This window comes from Lithobates pipiens, unplaced genomic scaffold (assembly GCF_037356315.1).
Source record: "Lithobates pipiens isolate NorthernLeopardFrog02 unplaced genomic scaffold, aLitPip1_a1.2 Scaffold_16, whole genome shotgun sequence".
Lineage (NCBI taxonomy): Eukaryota > Metazoa > Chordata > Amphibia > Anura > Ranidae > Lithobates > Lithobates pipiens.
Window position 1 is genome coordinate 114874276 of NW_027507748.1, and position 23372 is coordinate 114897647.

The 23372-nt window shown below is 47.2% G+C and overlaps 1 protein-coding gene across 1 annotated transcript in view; it reads right to left on the bottom strand.

The window, feature by feature from the left end:
- SPECC1 (sperm antigen with calponin homology and coiled-coil domains 1) overlaps positions 1-23372 on the bottom strand; it is a 580298-nt gene that overhangs the window by 541607 nt on the left and 15319 nt on the right. The window contains exon 2 of the mRNA XM_077480312.1: positions 4345-4391. The gene's annotated coding sequence lies outside the window, so the exon portion shown is untranslated. The remainder of the gene's footprint in view (positions 1-4344; positions 4392-23372) is intronic.

A 23372-nucleotide genomic window follows, 5' to 3' on the forward strand; every position in this document is an offset into this window, starting at 1 on the left:
AAAGAGCTACACGAAGATAGCGGAGGAGTCCGGCGAGAAGACCCCCGGAGCTGTGCAATAAAATATTTTTTCTCTGTGTTGTGTTTTTTTTTGTACTTTATTTCACAGGTGAATGGGTAGGGGTACATTGTACCCCATACTCATTCACATAGGGTGGGGGGCCGGTATCCGGGGGCCCCCTTCTTAAAGGGGGCTCCCGGATTCCGATAAGCCCCCCGCCCGCAGACCCCGACAACCAACGGCCAGGGTTGTCGGGAAGAGGCCCTTGTCCTCATCAACATGGGGACAAGGTGCTTTGGGGTGGGGGGTCGCGCGGCCCCCCCCTTCCCCAAGGCACCCCCCCATGTTGAGGGCACGCGGCCTGGTACGGCTCAGGAGGGGGGGGCGCGCTCGCTCGCCCCCCTTTCCTGGCCGGCCGGGTAGCGTGCTCGGACAAGGGTCTGTTGTGGACTTTGGGGGGACCCCACGCCGATTTTTTTCGGCGTTGGGGTTCCCCTTTAAGTCCATTCCAGGCGGCGGAGCCCGCGACGTCTCCTTCGCGGGCCCCGCCTACCTGTACACGCGCTCGAAATGGGCGGATTTGCCTCCGCCTTACGTGGGCGAGTCCGTTCATTTCAAAAGTTGAGCGAACTGTTTGGCAAACAGTTCGCTGAAACAGTCCGCTCAAAAAGTGCCGTGTGTGGCCATGTCCGTCCATGCTAATTTTGAGCGGACTGTTTGCCGAAACTGTTTGACAAACAAAGTTGGGCGAACAGTCCGCCCGTGTGTACGCGGCCTCACGGACAATATTACGGAAATTCCGAAATACTTAGTCCGCCAGACTGCACGCTGAAAAAGTCCGCTGAAGCCCACACACAGGCGGACTGTCTGCTGAAATGTGTTTCGGCGGACTAAGTAGGCCATACAATCCGCCCGTGTGTACACGGCTTAAGATGTGCATTTATGGGTGTGTAGAGTTCCCTATACACACTGAAATATGGATTTTTATTGATACATAAGTATAAATGAACTTTTTGCACAAGAGCACGTCTCTTCCTTTTTTCCGCTGGACTTTACTGGATTATTTATGAATGTTTTTTTACACATTCTTATTTACAATTTTTGGTATATATGAATTTCTTACTTGATTGAATTTATGCATGTTATATTGATAGTGCAACACGTTTTTCATTATTATAAATATCATTATAGCTATTAGGCCTCTTGCACATGGACATCTGTGCACTGTAAATTCCTTTGTATTTCCCCACCCAGAATGCCCAGGTGCTGTGTACAGAACATAGACATGAATGACTGTGCAGTTGTACTGGGGTATACGCATATGCTCATGTAAATGAGAGTATAGCTCAGCCGGCTATTAGAGGCCTTATGCTGTATCTGTAAAATAAATCAGATAACCTTTATGTTTTACATTCTATTATAATAATGCCTGTCCAAATTGTAAACTGATTATTACAAAAAAACTTTCCTGACGGCTCCATGTCAGCACAGCTGGGTGAGGCCCCGTCCACCTCCTAAGTAATCAGGACTTAACTATAAATTTTTTGCTCACCTTAGCCTCAGCGTCCTTTTTCTAATGGTGTCTCCCCTCCTCGCCGGTATAAAATGCTGGCTGTGTGTCCAGATTCGTCTGCTGCTGGACGCAGTCCCTGCTTTCTAAGCTGCTAATGACAACTTTGTCAGGGAGCCCTGCTGCTAATCCTCTGGACGGCTTCATGCTGCCTCAAACAGTCACTTTTGGAGGAGCGTCTACTCGCCTCTGTTCTTGGTTCAGAAAAAGTCGGGGACATGGAGGCCAGTAATAGTCCTCAGGGACCTCAACGGGTCCATCAAGAAGGATTGATTCAGGATGGAGTCACTCCAAACAATCCTGAAGGTCATTCAATCGGGAGAGTGGCTACTGTCGGTGGACCTCATGGATGCGTACTTCCACTTGCCGTGGCCCCATACTACCAGAGGTTTCTTCAGTTCACAGTAGGACAACTTCACTATCAGTTTGTATGCCTGCCCTTTGGGCTGACCACATCTCCCAGGGTATTGATGATGATACTGGTGGCCCTGGTGGCACACCTACGATTGCAGGGAATCTGTATACACCACTATTTGGATGACATTTTACTTCTAAGCGAAGACAAGGCCATGCTTCTGACACACCGGAAGACCACCTTGTTGACGTTGGAGAGCTTTGGCTCGCTGATCAATCAAGAAAAGAGTCACTTCATGCTGACTCAATCTCTGATGTACTTAGGTGCGAAGATAGATACCCAGATGGCATCAGTGGCATTACCCAGAGACAAGATGTCCTGTATACTGAAGACGATGTCATAAGCTCGAAAGCAGGCGTACCTGCCAACAATGAATTGCATGCGACATCTTGGTATAATGATCTCAACCACTCCGATGGTCAAATGGGCTCAATGGAACATTTTCTTTTCCAAATGGGTCTCCTAGATTAAAGGGATTGTAAAGTGATTTTTTTTTCTTTTAAAAATAACAAACATGTCATACTTACCTCCACTGTGCAGCTCCTTTTGCACAGAGTGGCCCCGAACCTGCTCTTCTGGGGTCCCTCGGCGGCTGTCTCGGCTTCCTCTCTCAGATGCTTCTCACGTTCACGCGAGCTCCCTCGCATGGTGAGAAGCATCTGCGGGCGCGCTCCCGTGATACAGCCGGTGGCTATAGCCGCTCGCTGTATCACACGGCCCCGTCCCCGGCGCTCCGCGTCAGTGGATGTGATTGACAGCAGCGCGAGCCAATGGCTGCGCTGCTTTCCATCCATCCACTCCAGCCAATCAGCGGCCAGGCTGAACGGTGGAAAGGACGTCGGGGGACGAGCGCGGGACATTCGAGGGGTGAGGTAAGTAAAATGGGGGGGCTGGGTGCGCTGGCACTGTCAGATGTTTTTTCACCTTAATGCATAGAATGCATTAAGGTGAAAAAACATTTACCTTTACAACCCCTTTAATGGAGATCAGGGGATCTTGGTTGAAGAATCCAGATCACAGTCCAGATGAGTGTCAACTTGGAGTGGTAGTCGAGGCAGCAGAATCTTCTTTGGTGCCAGTCCTTATTCACAAAGAGGTGGCAAATAGTTCAGTCGGATGCCAGCGATATGGGCTGGGGAGCCCTATACAAAGACCACTGGGCCCAAGGCCATTGGACTTTTCAGGCGGCCAATGTAGTTTCCAATATACTGGAGTTGAGGGCAACCTTCCAGGCCCTCCTGGCCTTCAAGAGTCAGATTCAAGGAGCGCCCATCCATTTGAAGCTAGACAATGTGACAGCAGTGGCTTACATCCGCAGGCAGTGAGGCACTCACAGCAGTGCTTTCCTGAGAGAGGTGACACCAATCAGTGATTGTGCTCAAGTCAATTTACAGTTGCTAACAGCAGTATATGTGCACAGGCATCTGAACACTTAAACAGACTACCTATCCAGAGCAGACTTGGACAACAACGAGTGGGCCACATCAGCACAGATCTTTCAGAGCCTGGTGGCATGGACCTGTCTGCCTCTCCAACCAATACCAAACTACCACGGTTCTTCGCCAAGTCCGGTCACCCACAAGTAACAGGGGTGGATGCGCTAACAGCAGAATGGAATTTCAGAACGACATATGCGTTCCCTCCAATCCCCGTGATTCTCCTCTTTTTGCGCAGGTTGTGGCAGGAGAAGGTGTCCGATCTGGTGGTAGTACCGGACTGGCCGAAGAGACCTTGGTATCCTCTGCTCCTCTCATCGAGACTCCCTCTACCAGTAACGATGGACCTGCTGAAGCAGGGGCCAATCTGCCACCAGACCCCAGAGAGTCTGAAATTGACGGCCTGGGTCTTGAGAGGCGAAGGCTAATCAGTCTGGGTTGCTCAGCAAGAGTCACGTGTACCCTAATGAAAGCCAGGAAAGACAGTACCAACAATGCCTATACCAGAACTTGGAACAAGTTTGTGGAATTTGCATACAGACATGACTTTTTGCTAGATTTGCTATGGGTCTGCCACATTCTGGAGTTCCTCCAGGCGGAATTGGAACTAGGCCTCTCCACAAGTACTTTAGGGCCCACGAGTCTGCTATTTCGGCCTTCACTGGTACCCATTGGGCCGTGGATAAGTTGGTGATCTGATTCTTCAGAGCGTCCATCCGCCTAAGACCGCCGAGGTCTCTAAGATTGAAGGAGTGAAAAATGTATAGTTAAGTTCTTATTACATAGGGGGTGGGTGGGGTGGCCTCACCCAGCTGTGCTGCCATGGAGCTCATCAGGAAAGGAAAATTACGGTAAGTATTTGAATTAAATTTTTGGTTATCTAACCTTAACACCTGGAAAGGTTGAGTGAGTGTTCTACTTACTGTAACTTTTCATGCATATGTTGCGTCTTCGGTGTTTGAATGCAACCCTGTCAAAACAAAAAACAATTTATTAAAATGCACAAAATAAATCAGATACTTATTTTTTCTGTATGCAGGACTACTAATTGAATGACCAACTAATCGATTATAAAAATAGTTGACAACTATTTTCATAATCGATTATGTTGATTAGTTGTATCAACTCTACCACAGTGCCTTCAAAGGTCCACCACCCAAAATGGGGTGTGCAGTACAAGCTTCTTGGGCAAAGAAAGAAAGCCTGTTGGAAACACCACATTGCATTGCTCCACTTTCCCACAGGCATTGTGCCCTAGTATGCCCTCAAACTATGACATCTCCAGCATTGATTGGTGCCTCCCTTCTTGGGTGCAGAGGATCGAGATTGCCCCCTTCACCCCAAAGGCTGACTCTTCTCAAGATTCCATTAGGCTGACCCCAGGATTTAGTGATATGTTTTACCCTAAAGAGGCAAGCTCTTTTCATCTGGTGGGAGCATGTAACTTTTAATTATCTCAAGCAGCTGCTCAGTAGTTTTTGGCTCACTGTGACACACCCACCGTTGTAAGTCAACTGTCAGAGACTGAAGATACGGGCTCATCTTGACCCTTTCTATTATATGTGGTCCCATCAAGGTCATACAGGCAGCCATTTTGTGGATTAGAGTAGATTAGATTATACATTTGTGCCCATGGGAGCTGATGTGATCAGTAATTCCATTTGTGCACCTGCTTGCTCTGACAGCTGTTTGTCACTACTAGACAGGTTAGAATCTTGAGTCTCAGGCAGTCATAGACCCTCGCAATATCAGGAGTGAGGTCATAATATGCTTTTTATGAGAGCAATTAGGCAACCCCATTTGTCCCAGGACCACCATTCCCATTCTTCTGTACTCTCAAATGTGGTCAGAAAGGCCTCCATGTCACCTTAAGGTGTCAATTTTTGAAATAAATAACTTGCTCTGGTGGTTGCCTGGTTGTTGGGGGTAACAATTATTGGCTAACAACAATAGCTATTGGGACATCTGCGTTCATTTGTAAAAGTCAAATGGAGGATATCACCCCTTTCAGTTTAGCCTGCCTCATCCTCTACCAGTTGTGATGTTTTGGGGATAGGCAAGACTGCAGGACACAGGCTTCTAGGAAGACGATAGTCTTTTACTGAACTCAAAAGACTACAAAGGTCTCTCTCAATAAAAGAAAACTCAAACACTCCCTGTCAGGTCAACCTAGACTCAACAACATAAAAGAAACATGCTTACTTCAACCAACAAAAGTTTCAGTGAGTCCATGCAAAGAGGCACCACAACACTTTCAAGGACACATCCCCTTTGGTTAGTATACTGTCCAAAGAAAAATATGGGGTCTGCCATTTCTGGTCCACTTTGGAAAAGGCTACTCGCCTGGCTGTGTCTGGCTTCAATGCTGCTGAGTCACAAACACAAAGCATGAGCTAACAAAAGTCAGAATTACTTATACCTATATGTGTTCCAGGTCAGTAACTCAGAAATAATTAAAGTAATTACCCTTCTCAGCAATGGCAGCCTCCATATTTCTTACAAGACAGGTTTCCATTAATGCCTTGCAGTCTAATGGAACTGAGAAGTCTGACATCCCCACAATAGCAATCAATAACTCCTACAATAAATCATACTTTCACAGGGAAAATCAAACATGAGATCTGCCTACCGCAGGGAACACCTATGGTTTATTTTTTACAATTTTTCCGAAATCAGCCACATAATTTATCTTCAAACTCCATTATTCAGCATTAACTGTAATTATTAAAGTGGAACTATGAGCAAAATCAAAAATAACTTATGTGATGCAGTCTGTCACTTGCATTAACAATGTAATTTTTGTTTTGTAGACCACTGCCTGTAATGTGGTTTTAATACCGGTTGTTCCTGCCAACAGACCCATTTGTTCTCCACTTCCTTTATCAGGTGACTACACTGTTGATTCTGCAGCACCATCCACTGTGAGTTTGTTTGTATTCTCACAGTGTTCTCCTAGGTTTCTGGTCCAATCATTTCAATAGAAAGTATGGAGCCCCCGTGCCCCAACTTTCCTCATCTAAAAATGTAATCAGGATGGTGAAAGGTGGGAGATCAGTGAACTTACGTTCACAGATCTCCCTTGTGAAGTATGAATCTGGAAGTTTTCAGCTATGAGCAAACACTCATAAGCTGCACACTTGCATGTAAATTGCACGCTGGAGTGAGAGGAATAACTCTAGGGCCACCATTTACAGTTAACTCTAAATTAATGAGCTGTGAAGAATTTGAAGTATAACCTTCAGACAGTTTTGGGCAGTGGTGGTCATCTTCCTTTATAAAGGAGGGCTCAAGTGCAGTTCTGACATTACTAAAATGTCACACATAATATTCAGTAAATGGAAAGAAATAGAAAGCTATCGGAGACTGCAGACATGCAACAGAAGATGGTCAAAAAGGACAGGCATACTACAGGGAACTATCAGAGATGCAACAGGAGATGGTCCAAAAGGACAGTGTTGTGCAAATTTTATGAAGATGTATTTTATATGTATTGTCATAGTGTCTCCCAGTGTTAGTTCTCCCACATCGCGCTCTAAAGAGCTGGCTGGGGCAGACTAAGCCCTTGTACACACGGTCGGAGATTCCGTTGGAATGTGTCCGATCGGAACGTTTTGTCGGATATTCTGACTGTGTGTGGTATGCATCAGACTGTTTCCGTCGGAATATCCGTCAGACCAAATTTTCCAACTTGCCAAAAATATTTTCCGACAAACTGCTCCGATCGGACATACTCCGATCATGTGTAGAGAATTCCGATCGGACAAAGTGCCACGCATGCTCAGATCAAATTCCTACATCAAAGCTATTGGCTACTAGCCTGAACGTAGTCCCATCGTAACGAAATTACGTCATCACGTTCTGAAAGATCGGATTTTCCGACAACTTTGTCCGACCGTGTGTATGCAACAGTTTCGGACAAGATCCGTCGGACAAAATCCGACGGATTTGGTTGTCAGAAATGTCCAACCGTGTGTACAAGGACTAACGCTGGTTGAGATCCGTCTGGTAGTGAAAAGCTTCCTGGGGATGTAGAGAAGTGTTTGCAGAGTGGGGATATGTCCGCCAGCAAAGAGCCCCTGTGCGATCTACAGAATGATCGTCTGGAGGGATGTGTGTCTGATCAACACATGGCGAGATCATAGCGTGCACCTGCACATTGTCTCCCATCCACACGAATGGCAGTATAATCCAGGTATGCTTTGTTCTTTGAACAACGCAGAATAAGGATTCACGCCAACTGTGAAAATGGGACCCTTTGGGTGCGTTATGGTCGGGCAGCCTCCATGATTTCAAGACCAGCCATGGGATTTCTAGCTGAAGATGATAGCTTCCAGATACAGGGGGCAGGAAATCATGCACGCTGCCCCTGCCCAGACATGCCCATAAGACTCCCCTAGTCATTGTTCATTGGTTGTTTTATAACCCCTCTTGTTTGAAGGAATTCCTGTGCTTGATTGGTCGATTGTGAAACCATCAGGCTCTATTTGTTATATGAATAAAGATTGCTCCCAGGTTCAGGGCAGTTGGTTGAGCGATGGAGCTGAGAATGTAAGAGGACGATGACTATGCCTGTTTACTTGGGGAAATGCGGGAGACAGGGTTTAATTAAGATGCATTATACCAGAAAGCCGAAAGGGCGCTTAATAGTGTAGGAGACAGATTACACATAGCGTATAGCGAAAACTCCACGTCAACAGGCATACTACAGGCAACTATCAGAGATGCAACAGGATATGGTCCAAAAGGATAGCCTATCAGAGATGAAAGACACGCAACAGGAGATCATCAAGGACTGCAGAAATTATATAGGAGTTGTTGGAGACTGGGGACACACTTTAGGAGATTACATGAGCTGCCAGGGATTACCACTATTCCAGCTGCCTTACAAATCAGTCCTTCCACATTTGTGTTTTCCATTGCCCCTGTGGCTAGTTTCATATTTCTGTTCACAAGATTTATTATAAAAAGAGAAAAGGGTTTGAAAGCACAGTGTAGAAGAAGATATTGGGAAAGAAATATACCAAACCTAACACATTACTAAAAGCCACTACTCACTGGCAAGTTATATATCGGAACTAAAGGCATTATACTTAACTCCTCCATAACAGTCTCTGGGTCTCTCACCGGCATCTTCTTCCCAGGTGCCGGTCTTTGAGTATCACCATCAGCTGGGGCGGCATTACGTTATTCCTGCACATGCACAGGAGTCAGAGATACAGGGACCTTGCTGGCGATATAGGCTGAGCTGCACATGTACAGCTCAGTTTACATGCTGCAGGAGGCTGCGGCAGGCAGGTAGATGTATTTTAAGGAGACACTGCATGTCTTTTCTGCGATAATAGCCTGCCTGCTGGCAGTCTGTTATAAAATTAGTTCTGTTTTGCTTTAAGAAGGAAAACATTGGCTGATGTTTGGTGAGGCATTCAGAAACCCTGAAGGTCTCCCATTAAATGCCAAAGGGCTGTAGGTTGGGGGGGGGGGGGGGGGTTCAGGGATTTCAGGTATCGTTGTACTTTGCCTGTCACAGGTGTGCAGAATTTTTATAGCTTGACTTTGTTGGTAAATGTTTCATCAACACAGTGTCATCATTTGTATTTAACAGAGCATTTGGAGATTAAATTGTGAAAGTTTGCACAAGTTTATACCACCCGAGTGCCTGCTACAGTGTGTCTAGGTGGTGCCGACGGGGGCGGATCTGGTGCAGGCAGTGCCTAAGCGTGTTGTATGATGTCACATGGTGCAAGGAAGCCATGCACAGTGGCCGGAGCCTCGTATGTGGGTAAGAAGCAAGACAGGCCAGGAACAAGACTGCGAGTGCTGTTTGGACTGGAGTGGACTGAAGGGACCACCTGGCATGGAGAGAGACTGTCACCGTGACTCAGGAGGGGACGTATCGGTGAGATCTCATCATCATCTATGCTGCTGCACACTGCTGTCGGTGTCACTGTGATGCCGCGTACACACGAGCGGACTTTTCAACATCCAAAGTCCGAAGGACCGAGTCCGTCAGACTATCCGATCGTGTGTGGGCTGCAACGGACTTTTGATTCACCAAAGTCTGACGGACTTTAGAATATGGAACATGCTTCAAATTTTCCCGAAGGAACTCCGCCGGACCCGGTCCCCTTCGAAAACTCCGCTCGTGTGTATGCTACTCCGACGGACTAAAACCGACGCTAGGGCAGCTATTGGCTACTGGCTATGAACTTCCTTATTCGAGTTGGGTCGTACGTCATCACGTTCGAATCCGTCGGAGTTTAGTGTGATTGTGTGTGGCCAAGTCCGGCCGAAAAGTCTGTCAGAACTCCGTCGGAATTCCAGCAGAACTCCGACGGAACTCCTTTGGAAGTCTGTCGGACTTAAGTCCGCTCGTGTGTACGGGGCATTGAGAGTAAATTTCACGTGTGTGTGTGTGTGCCACCCATTCAAATTTCTCGCACTCTTGAGTCCTGTCCCTAAGCTAGCAACTGACTATATCGAAAATAAGAAATGTGTTTTTTTCCTTAATATCTACCTTAAATCACATTGCTAATTGCAAAGTGTACTTATTTGTAGCCCAAACACTGAAAATTGCACTTAAAGCTGTCATTTTGTAACTTTTACAAATGCCAGTAAAGACTTGGCCGTGGGAGTAAATTTTGGATGTCATGTTAGTAAATTTCAATCTGGTAGGTTAGAAACACTGGTGCCATATATAAATACATTTTCAATTGCTACAATTTAAAATTATAAAGAGCCAGTGTTGATAAAGGTTATGTGAATTTGTAATAAAATACACATCTTGAACCAAATCACTCTTTGAATGTTTAGCTTGAAAGGGAATCTGATTTTGGAAAAGGAGTGGGAGGACTAAATTGCTCCCTCTGCGACTCTGTTCGGGATCATGCAGCTAAAATTCCTCCATAACAATTACACAGCTAGCAAGAATATTCTCAGGTAAACCTGTAACTTCAACATGTCATTGTCACAGCACGTAGGGTTTTAACTGCAGATTGTTGTACACCTGCAGCCCAACACCTAACACAAAACGCATTGCAAAAAATGTCTTAAGGGGGATTTCTGGGTACAGTTGTGCTCATAAGTTTACACCCTGGCAGAATTTTTTGATTTCTTGGCCATTTTTCATAGAATATGAATGATAACACAAAAACATATTTTTTTCACTCATGGGTAGTGTGTGGATGAAGCCATTTATTAACAATCAACTGTGTTTGTACTCTTTTCAAATCATAATGACAACAGAAACTACCCAAATGACCCTGATCAAAGGTTTACATATCCCAGTTATTAACACCCTTTAACATCAATGACAGCTTGAAGTCTTTTCAGGTATTTGTAGATGAGGCGTTTTTAACTTCTCAGATGGTAAAGCTGCCCATTCCTCTTGGCAAAAAGCCTCCAGTCCCTGTAAATTCTTGGGCTGTCTTGCATGAACGGCACATGTGAGATCTCCCCAGAGTGGCTCAAGGATATTGAGGTCAGGAGACTGAGATGGCCATTCAAGAACCTTCACTTTATTCTTCTGTAGCCAATGACAGGTGGACTTGGCCTTGTGTTTTGGATCATTGTCATGTTGGAATGTCCAAGTACTTCCCATGCGCAGTTTCCTGGCTGATGAATGCAAATGTTCCTCCAGTATTTTTTGATAACATACTGCAGTCATCTTGCCAACAATTTTGACCAAATTTTCTGTGCCTTTGTAGCTCACACATCCCCAAACTACCAGCGATCCACCTCTGTACCTTTCATCATAGGCCTTGTTGACTCCTCTTCAAATGTAGCGTTTATGGTTGTGGCCAAAAAGCTCAATTTTGGTCTCATCACTCCAAATGACTTTGTGCCAGAAGGTTTGAGGCTCGTCTCTGTGTTGTTTGACGTATTATAAGTGGGATACTTACTAGTAATGGCTTTCTTCTGGTGACTTGACCATGAAGCCCATCTTTCTTCAAGTGCCTCCTTATTGTGCATCTTGAAACAGCCACACCACATGTTTTCAGAGAGTCCTGTATTTCATCTGAAGTTATTTGTGGGTTTTTATTTGCATCCCTAACAATTTTCCTGGCAGTTGTGGTTGAAATTTTAGTTGGTCTACCTGACTATGGTTTGGTTTCAACAGAACCCCCTATTTTCCACTTCTTGATTAGAGTTTGAACATTGCTGACTGGCATTCTCGAATTCCTTGGATATATCATTTATATCCCTTTCCTGTTTTATACAGTTCAACTACCTTTTCCCGTAGATCCTTTGACAATTATTTTGCTTTCCCCTTGACTCAAAATCCAGAAACATTAGTGCAGCACTGGATGAAAGATGCAAGGGTCTGTCCAGAAACTCATTGACCTTTTCTACGTACACGCTAATTACAAACAGAGATCACAATTGAGGATGGTTACCTTTAATAGTCACTCAAACCCCTTTGTGTCAACTTGTGTGCATGTTATCAGGCCAAAATCACCAGGGTATGTAAACTTTTGATCAGGGAAATTTGGGTAGTTTATGTTGCCATTATGATTTAAAAAGAGTAAACAGAGTTGATTGATAATAAATGGCTCCAGCCAAACACTAACCATGAGTGAAAGAAAAGTTTTTTGTGTTATCATTTATATTCTCTGAAAAATGGCCAATAAATTATAAATTCTGTCAGGGTATGTAAACTTATGAGCACAACTGTATCTGTAACTCACTCCTCTCCTTAACCACCTGACATCCACGCTAATGACATATCGCTTATGTGAATTCCCAGGAGGCCGTCGTATGACACAGGCCTCCCCTGTGCACGCTCCCTGCGCGTGCCCCACAGGGCATGCGATGTGATAACTGAGTCAATGAGACTCGGGTGATCACTGATCCGAGTAAAAGGCCCCTTACCATGTGATCAGCTGTCAGCCAATGACAGTTTATCACATGATCAAAACAAAAGCTTGGTGATCGTTTTTTGCTTTCTCCTCATGCTGACAGCGGAGGAGAAAAAAAAAACGATCACCGGCTTATCTTAAAGGGACATCGGCCCAGAAACGGAAGAGGCAATTATGCCTCATTCATAGAGTCTAACAGTGCCCACAAGTGCCACCTATCAGTGCCACCTATCGATGCCCACAAGTGCCACCTATCAATACCCATTAGTGCCACCTATCAATGCCCACCAGTGGTGTCAATCAGTGCCACCTAGAAGTGCTGCCTATCAGTGTAACCGATTAGTGCCCATCACTGCCACCCATCAGTGCCCATCACTGCTACCTATCGGTGCCCATCAGTGCCGCCTCATCAGCGTGCATCACGGACAGACAAAAATTGCCCGTTATGAAATTTTAAAACAAAATAAAACATTTTTTTTTTATTCGTTCTTCTTAGGCCGCGTACACACGCGCGGACTGTTTGCCCAACCTTGTTCGTCAAACAGTTTCGGCAAACAGTCCGCTCAAAATTTGCATGAGCGGACTTGCCCACACACGAGCGGACTGTTTCAACGAACTGTTTGCCAAACAGTCCGCTCAACTTTTGAAATGAACGGACTCGCCCACGTAAGGCGGAGGCAAATCCGCCTATTTCGAGCGCGTGTACAGGTAGGCGGGGCCCGCGAAGGAGACGTCGCGGGCTCCGCCGCCTGGAATGGGCTTAAAGGGGAACCCCAACGCCGGAAAAAATCGGCGTGGGGGTTCCCCCAAAGTCCACACCAGACCCTTGTCCGAGCACGCTACCCGGCCGGCCAGGAAAGGGGGGCGAGCGAGCGCGCCCCCCCTCCTGAGCCGTACCAGGCCGCGTGCCCTCAACATGGGGGGGTGCCTTGGGGAAGGGGGGGCGGCGCGGCCCCCCCACCCCAAAGCACCTTGTCCCCATGTTGATGAGGACAAGGGCCTCTTCCCGACAACCCTGGCCGTTGGTTGTCGGGGTCTGCGGGCGGGGGGCTTATCGGAATCCGGGAGCCCCCTTTAAGAAGGGGGCCCCCGGATACCGGCCCCCCACCCTATGTGAATGAGTATGGGGTACAATGTACCCCTACCCATTCACCTGTGAAATAAAGTACAAAAAAAAACACAACACAGGGAAAAAATATTTTATTGCACAGCTCCGGGGGTCTTCCGTCTTCGGGGGTCTTCTCGCCGGACTCCTCCGCTATCTGTGTGTAGCTCTTTTACTAGCGGAGGAGTCCGGCTTTCTTCCTCCCCGCCGCCGGCCTCTTCTCCCGACTTCGGGGGTCTTGTCCCCCTCTTCGGTTCTTCTGCCGGGCCACCGCGCCTTCTTCTAGCTCTTTTACAGGCGGTGGCCCGGTCTTCTGTCGCCGCTGCCTTCCGTTCTTCTGTCGCCGCCTTCGGTTCTTCTGCCGGGCCACCGCGCCTTCTTGTAGCTCTTTTACAGGCGGTGGCCCGGTCTTCTGTCGCCGCTGTCGTCGCCGCTGTCGTCGCCGCTGTCGTCGCCGCCGCCGCCGCCTTCCGGTCTTGTTCTTCTTGTTCTTCTTCTTCTTCTCCTGGAGATGTTGACTCGACGAGCTCTCCGGCCGGAATGCCAGGGACACGCTCCGCTGCCACTTATATAGTGACAATGGGGCGGTGTCACATGGTATATGTCACATGGGTTGGTCACATGGTGACCCCGCCCCCTTACGATGTCATAGTCCCCATGTGACATCAACCCATGTGACCAACCCATGTGACATATACCATGTGACCCCGCCCCATTGTCACTATATAAGTGACCGCACAGCGCGGCTCTGGCATTCCGGCCGGAGAGAGCGACGTGTCAACATCTCCTGGAGAAGAACAAGAAGAACAAGAAGAAGAACAAGAACGGAAGGCGGCGACAGCGACAGCGGCGACAGAAGACCGGGCCACCGCCTGTAAAAGAGCTAGAAGAAGGCGCGGTGGCCCGGCAGAAGAACCGAAGAGGGGGACAAGACCCCCGAAGTCGGGAGAAGAGGCCGGCGGCGGGGAGGAAGAAAGCCGGACTCCTCCGCTAGTAAAAGAGCTACACACAGATAGCGGAGGAGTCCGGCGAGAAGACCCCCGAAGACGGAAGACCCCCGGAGCTGTGCAATAAAATATTTTTTCCCTGTGTTGTGTTTTTTTTTGTACTTTATTTCACAGGTGAATGGGTAGGGGTACATTGTACCCCATACTCATTCACATAGGGTGGGGGGCCGGTATCCGGGGGCCCCCTTCTTAAAGGGGGCTCCCGGATTCCGATAAGCCCCCCGCCCGCAGACCCCGACAACCAACGGCCAGGGTTGTCGGGAAGAGGCCCTTGTCCTCATCAACATGGGGACAAGGTGCTTTGGGGTGGGGGGGCCGCGCCGCCCCCCCTTCCCCAAGGCACCCCCCCATGTTGAGGGCACGCGGCCTGGTACGGCTCAGGAGGGGGGGCGCGCTCGCTCGCCCCCCTTTCCTGGCCGGCCGGGTAGCGTGCTCGGACAAGGGTCTGGTGTGGACTTTGGGGGAACCCCCACGCCGATTTTTTTCGGCGTTGGGGTTCCCCTTTAAGCCCATTCCAGGCGGCGGAGCCCGCGACGTCTCCTTCGCGGGCCCCGCCTACCTGTACACGCGCTCGAAATGGGCGGACTTTCCGAGCGGGAACAGTTTGCTCATTTCGAAAGTAGCCTACACACGGGCGGACTGTTCGCTCAAACACAGTTTCAGCGGACAGTTTTTCGGAATTTCCGAAAGACTTTGTCCGTCCAACTGTCCGCTGAAACTGTCCGCTGAAAGCCCACACACGGGCGGACTGTCCGCCCAAACACTGTTCAGCGGACAAGGTTGGGCGAACAGTCCGCCCGTGTGTACGCGGCCTTACATTTAAAAAAAAATAAAATAACACCAAAAGAAAGCTCTATTTGGGGGAACAAAATGATAAATTCATTTGGGTACAGTGTTGTATGACCTCGCAATTTTAATTCAAAGTGTGACAGAACTGAAAGCTGAAAATTGGTCTGGATAGGAGGGGGGTTTAAGTGCCCAGTAAGCAAGTGGTTAAACTTTGGATAAAAACGTAGTCCCATCGTAACTAAAAAATGTCATCACGTTACAAACGGTCAGATTTTCCGACAACTTTGTCCGACCACGTGTATGCAACACCAGTTTTGGACAAAATCCGACGGATTTTGTTGTCGGAATGTCCGACCGTGTGTACAAGGGCTAAGAGTGTCCTATACATAAAGTGCAGGGTTCAGGAGTGTACTACACCCAGTGTAAGGTTCAGGAGTGCATATTTCAGGCCAGTTTACAACCAAAAATGACTCCCTCCAGTACAGAGCTCTCCCTCCAAATTCACCCACTACAAATTCCTAACTGCTTCATTACATACTCTTAACCACTGAACTTTGTATGCTGTGCTGCTTCTCCCCACCAAGTAAAAATCTTCCCCAATGAGAACTTTTCTTCCTTGAAACAGCAACACCCATCATTATCCTCTTCACCCCCTGCACACAGCTCACCGCAGCAACTGTTGTCACCTTTGAGCCTACAGTCTTCGCCTCACCTTTGCACCCCCCATCTACAGATCACCTCTGCACCTCCTGTCTGCAGCTCATCTCTGTACCCCCCATCTGCAAATTACCTCTGCTCCTCTTAGCTGCATCTCACCTCTGCACTCCACTGTCCAGAGCTCACCTCTGAACCCCACTATTCAAAGCTTACATCTGCACCTCCCATCTACAGTTCACCTTTGCTCTCCACTGTCCACAACTCCCCTTTGCACCCCAATCGAAAGCTCACATTTGAGCCCATGTCCAAAGCTCACCTCTGAATTTCTGTCACCTTCCACAGCTCAGAAAGTGCCCACAATTTACAGCTTTCTTCTGCACCCACAGCAAAAACTACCCGCAGCTCACCTCTGCACCCCCGTCTACAGCTCATCTCTGCACCCCTCAGCTGCAACTCACCTCAGAACCTACTGCCCGCAAAACACACCACTTCAACTCCTGACTGTAGCTCACCTCTACACCCCCTGACTGCAGCTCACTTCTGCACCCCCAGCCATAGCTAATCCCTGTCCATAGCGTCCCAGAGAAATGGATACAGCATTTTGCTCGTCTTTATCTGGCCTTTGGGCACTATTTCTCCCACTGATACAAGCCACTATTTCTCCCACTGACACCAATAATAAGACAGCATTCTTTTCACTGACACCAACAGTGGGGCAATTATTTCCCCATTGACACCAACAAGGGGGCATTATTCCTCCCACTGATACCAACAAAAAGGCTCTCTCCTTCCCTTTAATACCAATAATGGGACACTCTTCCTCTTACTAATACCAGTGATGGGGCACTGTTCCTGCCACGAATACCAATGATTGGGTACTCTTCCTCCCACTAATACCAATGATGAGTTACTCTTTCTCCCACCAATTTCAATGATGTTGCATTATTCATCCCACTGATAATAACAAAGAGGCACTCTTCCTCCCACTAATACCATGAAAAAAATGGAGAACTTTCCATAAATCTGGTCTGACTGCACAATTATCATACTCCTCTCTAGCCACGGGCTGTTGCAGTTGACCGAAGTTGTAACTGACATGTCAAGCACCACTTCTGAGTACTTGAACTGACTCGTGGTATTAAAATTTAATAAATGAAAGTTTTCAAGACACATTTATAAAACCAAGGATAGCTGTAAACCAGACTATCTCTATTGTTAATAATTTACATTACAAAACAGCAAAAGGTGTAGATTTGTGCATTAAAAAACAACACACTTTTTGGGGGAAAAAATAAAAACAACAAAAATGTACACATAGCACAGAAAAAAATACTTTATAAACCTAAATCAGTATAGCTAAACATTGTAGCTGGCAAATTCAGTTTCCAGGTAGGATATTCTTCAACAGCCTTTCTCAACCTTTCTTCCATGGAGGAACCCATGAAACAGTATTCAGCATTCCCTACAATAATGGTCATGGTGGAAGTGGCCCCTTATATTATCATTTAACAAAGGCACTGCTCTTTCCAGGAACCCGCTATCAAGCTCTGGAAGAACCCCAGGGTTTCATGGAATCCTACTTGTGAAAGGCTGTTCTAGATTGTGGTATAGACCCAGCATGCACTGGTTTGTGATGTCAGAAGGGGGGTGGTGCCACCAGGTGACCAGGTGACGTAGCCAGGTAGCCCCTACCCCTTATCTATATAAGAAATGTCAAATGGCTTAGCCTGCAGTAGGCGGCCAGCCTTGATATCGACGAGAGCATCTTTTTTTTTCCAGGTGACGTGATTGACAAAAGATATACATCGGGGACAATGTTTTTTATTTTTTTAATAAGGAATTGTCAAAAGCTGTCTCTGTGTTTTTATTACATTTTGACACTTTTCTGGTGAATGGGTACCCCTACTCATTCACATAAGGGGGTGTGGGGGGCCCCTTGTTAAAGGGGGGCTTCCAGACAGTATTCATTTTTATCTAAAATTTTGATTTAGTTTTAGTTATAGTCTTTTGACTAAAATGTCATTTTAGTTTTAGTCGTATTTTAGTCTTTTGACTAAAATGCCATTTTTATTTTAGTCATCTGAATTGTTTTAGTCGTTTTTAAGTCGACTAAAATCTCCAGTACAATTTAGTTGACTAAAATTGAATGGGTTTAGTTATATTGTAACGCATTATTTAAGCATTTCTTTAGCATTGCTAAACTCATTATATACTCCTGGAGTAAAAATCGAATAACATATTATTATTTATGGTATTAAGGTTTGAACATGCACTACAGACACAGATTTAGCAATTGCAATATACAGTGCGTTGAAAAAATATTCACACACCTTGAAAATTTCCCCATTTTGTCATGTTACAACCAAAAATGTATTTTATTGGGATTGTATGTGATAAACCAACACAAAGTGGCACATAATTGTGACGTGAAAGGAAAATGATAAATGGGTTTCAATTTTTTTTTTACAAATACATTTATGAAAAGTGTGCCGTGCATTTGTATTCAGCCCCCTTTACTCTGATACCCCTAACTAAAATCTAGTGGAGCGAATCGCCTTCAGAAGTCACCTAATTAGTAAATAGAGTCCACCTGTGTGTAATTTAATCTCAGTATAAAAACAGCTGTTATGTGAAGCCCTCAGAGGTTTGTTAGAGAACCTTAGACCCCTTTCACACTGGAGGCGTTTTTCAGGTGCTTTAGTGCTAAAAGTAGCGCCTGTAAAGCGCCTGAAAAAAGCCTCACCTGCGATCCCAGTGTGAAAGCCAGAGTGCTTTCACACTGGCGCGCTGTGCTGCCAGGACGTCCAAAAAAGTCCTAAAAGCAGCTTCTTTGAGACGCTTCAGGAGCGGTGTATACACATTGTGTATACACATTGAAATCAATGGGCAGCGCCACCAAAAGCGCCACTTTTAACCCTTTATTCTGCCGCTATCGGGAGTTAAAGGCGCCCTGCTAGCGCCCGAAAAGTGCCACAAAAACTACAGTAAAGCGGCACTAAAACTAGTGGTGCTTTACCGCCAACACCCACGCGCTGGTAGTGTGGCTCTAATGCCGCGTACTCACGATCAAATTGTCCGGCGTACTCAGTCCGCCGAAACGCATTTCACCGAACAATTCGATCGTGTGTGGGCTTCAGCTGACTTTTCCAGCCTAAAGTCCGGCGGACTTAGAAAGTATTTTTGCAGTCCAATCTTTCCGCTGAACTTGGGTTTCAGCGGACAATACGTTCGTCAGTATGCTAGTCTGGGGGACTAAGAATGACGCATGCTCAGAAGCAAGTACGAAAAGGAAGCTATTGGCTACTGGCTATTGAACTTCCTTTTTCTAGTCCCGTCATACATGCTGTACGTCATCGCACTAGCAAATGCCGGATTTTCTGTGTGTCCGTGTGTGGCCAAGTCCGTTCGGTAGAAAGTCCGCCGGACTATCCGTCGGATTGTTTGCCGGACTAAGTACGCCAGACGATTCGCTCGTGTGTACGTGGCATTATTGAACAAACAGCATCATGAAGGCCAGGGAACACACCAGACAGGTCAGGGATAAAGTTGTAGAAAAGTTTAAAGCAGGGGTAGGTTATAAAAAAATATCCCAAGCATTGAACATCTCACGGAGCACTGTTCAATCCATAATTTGAAAATGGAAAGAATATGGCACAACTGCAATCCTACCAAGACATGACCGTCCACCTAAACTGACATGCTGGGCAAGGAGAGCAATAATCAGAGAAGCAGCCCATGGTAACTCTGGAGGAGCTGCAGAGATCTACAGCTCAGGTTGGAGAATCTGTCCACAGGACAACTATTAGTCGTGCACTCCACAAATTTGGCCTTTATGGAAGAGCAGCAAGAAGAAAGCCATTGTTGAAAGAAAGCCATAAGAAGTCCCGTTTGCAGTTTGTGAGAAGCCATGTGGGGGACATAGCAAACGTGGAAGAAGGTGCTCTGGTCAGATGAGACCAAATTTAAACTTTTGGGCCTAAAAGCAAAATGTTAAGTGTGGCGGAAAACTAACACTGCACATCACCGGGGGCGTGTCCAAGATGGCCACCTGAGAGGCCGCATATTGCTGAGCTCTACTGGCAGGCACAGCTTTTATCCTTCTTCTGGGCCTTCCATACATCTGTGACTGAGGACTTTCACACGGATGAGACCCCGCTTGTCCAGGGCAGAAGCTGGTAGGGGTAAAAGGCTCAGATTCCCGCCACTTGAGGAGACACGGACTCCCTCTCCTCCTGCAAATGTGGAGGCCCACGCCACGAGGAGGACCAACATGGCATCAAAGATGGAGCTGCTGGAGCCAGATGCCTCTCCTCATCCGAGCTACGTGGCCAGGGCTGGACTTACCATTGGGCTTGACTGGGCTCAAGCCCAAGGGCCCCACCCAATAGGGGGCCCCGCCGAGATGCATAGCCGAGTGTGCTCGGCTTCGCCCACAGTCACGCCCAGTTCCGCCCTATGATGGACATAACACAGGGACTGGGCGTGACTGTGAGCCAAGCCAAGTACACTCGGCTACTCTCGGCTCTGCTCGGGACTGCGAGAGGACCCGAGAGTTGCAGAGATAGACAGGACTCTGTATCTCGGCGGCACCATTTTTAAACTTCAAGACCGCAATGACAAGGCTGCAATGACACTGGCCAAGGGTGCAGATGGATGGGCAAGGCTGCAGACGGACACTGATAAGGCTGCATTGATAGGCATTTAAATGTACGTTTTTTCCTTAAACTTCCTTCCTAAACTTGGGGAGCATGTTATACGCCTATAAATACGGTAATGTATAGAAGGTAGGGCCCGAAAGTGACTCAAGTCCAGGGGCCCCCACCACACTCAGTCCTGCCCTGTACGTGGCTGACATAATGTCAGCGATAGCCCTCTGCCAGTCCCCACTCACGACAAAGATCAAGGCTGGATCAGCTGGATATGGGCATCATGCAACAGGATGTGGATAAGCTCCGGTCCCGTGTCACAGAGAGGGAGCAGCGTGTGAGCCATACGGAGGACATGGTTACCAAGCACTCCTCTGCTCTCCGCTTACTGCAAACTAAATTAAAAGCCCTGGAATATAAAGTGGATGAAACGGAAATTCATAACAGAAGAAACAACCTCCGCATAGTAGGACTGGCGGAGGGAGTGGAGGGTACTAATCCCAAGGTCTTTGTGGAGGATCTGCTGGTTACCCTGTTGCCGAATTCTCCCTTTTCATATTATACTATTGAGAGAGCGCACCGCATTCTGCCCAGGCCTGGGGCCTCTGGGGCTCCCCCACATACTCTCATCCTAAGGCTCCTAAACTTCCGGGACAGGGATGAAGTGCTCCGCACTGCCAGAGTTCAGGTAGATGTCTGATAGCAGAACATCAAACTACTAATCTTCCCAGATTACTCCACTGAGACACAGAAGCTCCATAAATCATTTGATCAGGTGAAGGCTGCGTTGTGGGCCCGTAACATCCGATACAGTGTTCTGTTCCCTGCTCATCTGTGGGTCAAAGATGGAGAGGCGGTCCATTTCTTTGCCTCCCCGTGTGAGGCCCCTGCATAGATGGATACTCTGCCATCCCATCGCTGACCGGCGCGTAGGTGAGGTACCATGCCTCCTACCTATTCTCCTGGATCCCTGATCTCTTTGTTATTTGAGGGACCCCCCTCTCTATTTTCAGTACACAGATGTCGTAGGGGTTCCACCATCAATTTACCACCGCTGTGCCTTTTCAAGACTTGGTTTTCAACAGTTCATGTATGTGCCCCTGCTTGTCTCAGCTTATAGATGCTCTCTTTCTCCCCCTTGGGATAACTGTAACCTTGGTCTCTACTGGTTCAGTGTCCCTGCATTGACTTTACTATTTACTGCAGTCCTCTACCTTGTTTTGCCCAGAAGAGTGTATACTTTTATTACAAGTGCATTCCTGTTCTGACTGTCTGCCAGCATCTCCATTGTACTGTAGGTGCTTTTCTATACGAACCGATCTACCTGGCTCACGTCCCTTTAGGTTAACCGTTACTGACTGGTTGTTTGGGGTTTATGCTCTCCATGATTGGGATGGGGTCGCGGGGAGGGGGGTGATTTTTGTTTGCTCCATGACAGTTGGGAAGGGTTGGGAGCAGTGCTATGTTCTGTTTTTTTTCTTTTGATATGTTTGGTGCTTTATGACTGCTTATATGACAAGGGCTTTGAGGAGCCCTGTTGCTTACCGCAAACTGTGCTGAATTGTGTATTTGCTGTGAGGTGTTTTCCACCTGGACCTCTTTCCCTGTCGACACTGTTATATGCCCCTTTACTCTTGCCTGTACTGTATAATTACAATCTCTCATGTCTCACATAACCGTGATTTGATGGAATGTCCGTGACCTTAACTCGGCAGTGAAACGGTCCCTGGTGTTCAAGTTTCTTCATAGGTACAACCCTCATGTCTGCATACAACAGGAGACTCACCTCCAGTTCTCCAAGATCAATGGTCTCTGGTGACCCTGGGTGGGTGCGCATTATCATGCCACCTACTTCAACTATTCTAGGGGTGTCAGTATTTTAATCTTTAATCTTTGCCTTTTCGAGTACTGGAGGTGCATACTGACCCTGATGGCAAGTATATTTTATTGCATGCAAATATTTATGAAAAAAATTTGGTTATGGTGGGAGTGTGTATTTGCGTTTTGATACCCCAGAAGTATTCTTGCTGGGTGATTTCAACATGGTCCCTTGCCCGGACATGGACAGGCTGCAGGGAAGGATGAGGGGTTCACTGGCTCAGTGGGAGTCCACTTTTGCCTTAGTGGATGTATGGCGTAATATACATCCGTTCACCAGGGACTCTGTCACTCTGCTTCCTTCAAATCCCTTTCGCGGATAAACTTGGCATATGCCTCAGCTGCCGGCCTTCATTGAGTTGCAGATGCAAGTATACTCCCAAGAGGTGTCTCAGACCATGCTCCACTCAGCCTGACCCTCTCCCTCTTGCCCCACTCTGGCTCTAGGTTGTGGCGTCTGACCCTGTTCTGGGCAACGGAAGGTAGATTACAAGAACCTATTATGGAATCCCTGTGCACCTATTGGAATATGAATGTGGACACCGGATCGCCTTCTGGGAGATTGGATTTGTTTAAGGCATGGGTCAGGGGTGCATACATCTCCAGAATTGCTGTTATCCAGAGAGAGGCATTTTGCTCGTTGGAGATTCTGGAGACTGAGGCAGCTGGAATGGAGGCGGAGTATATCTCCTCCCCGACCCTGGATAGGTATAGGGCCTGGCAGCGAATCCTGAGACAATTATGCCTTCTTTTGGTGGACAACACTAAAAGCCCTCTTTTACTCTCAACAAAAGGTTTTTGAGTATGGGGACAAAAATGGTCGCCTATTAGCTTTGCTCACATTGCAAGTATACGGGGTGAGAATGGCCAGGTCATAGTGGGTCTGGATCTTGTTAATGAGCACTTCACATAGTTCTATAGGGAACTTTATGAATCCAGGGTCATCTACTCCCAAAGTGAGCTTAGTACCTTCTTAGATACCATTAAACTCCCCACGCTGGATCTGGCGGATAG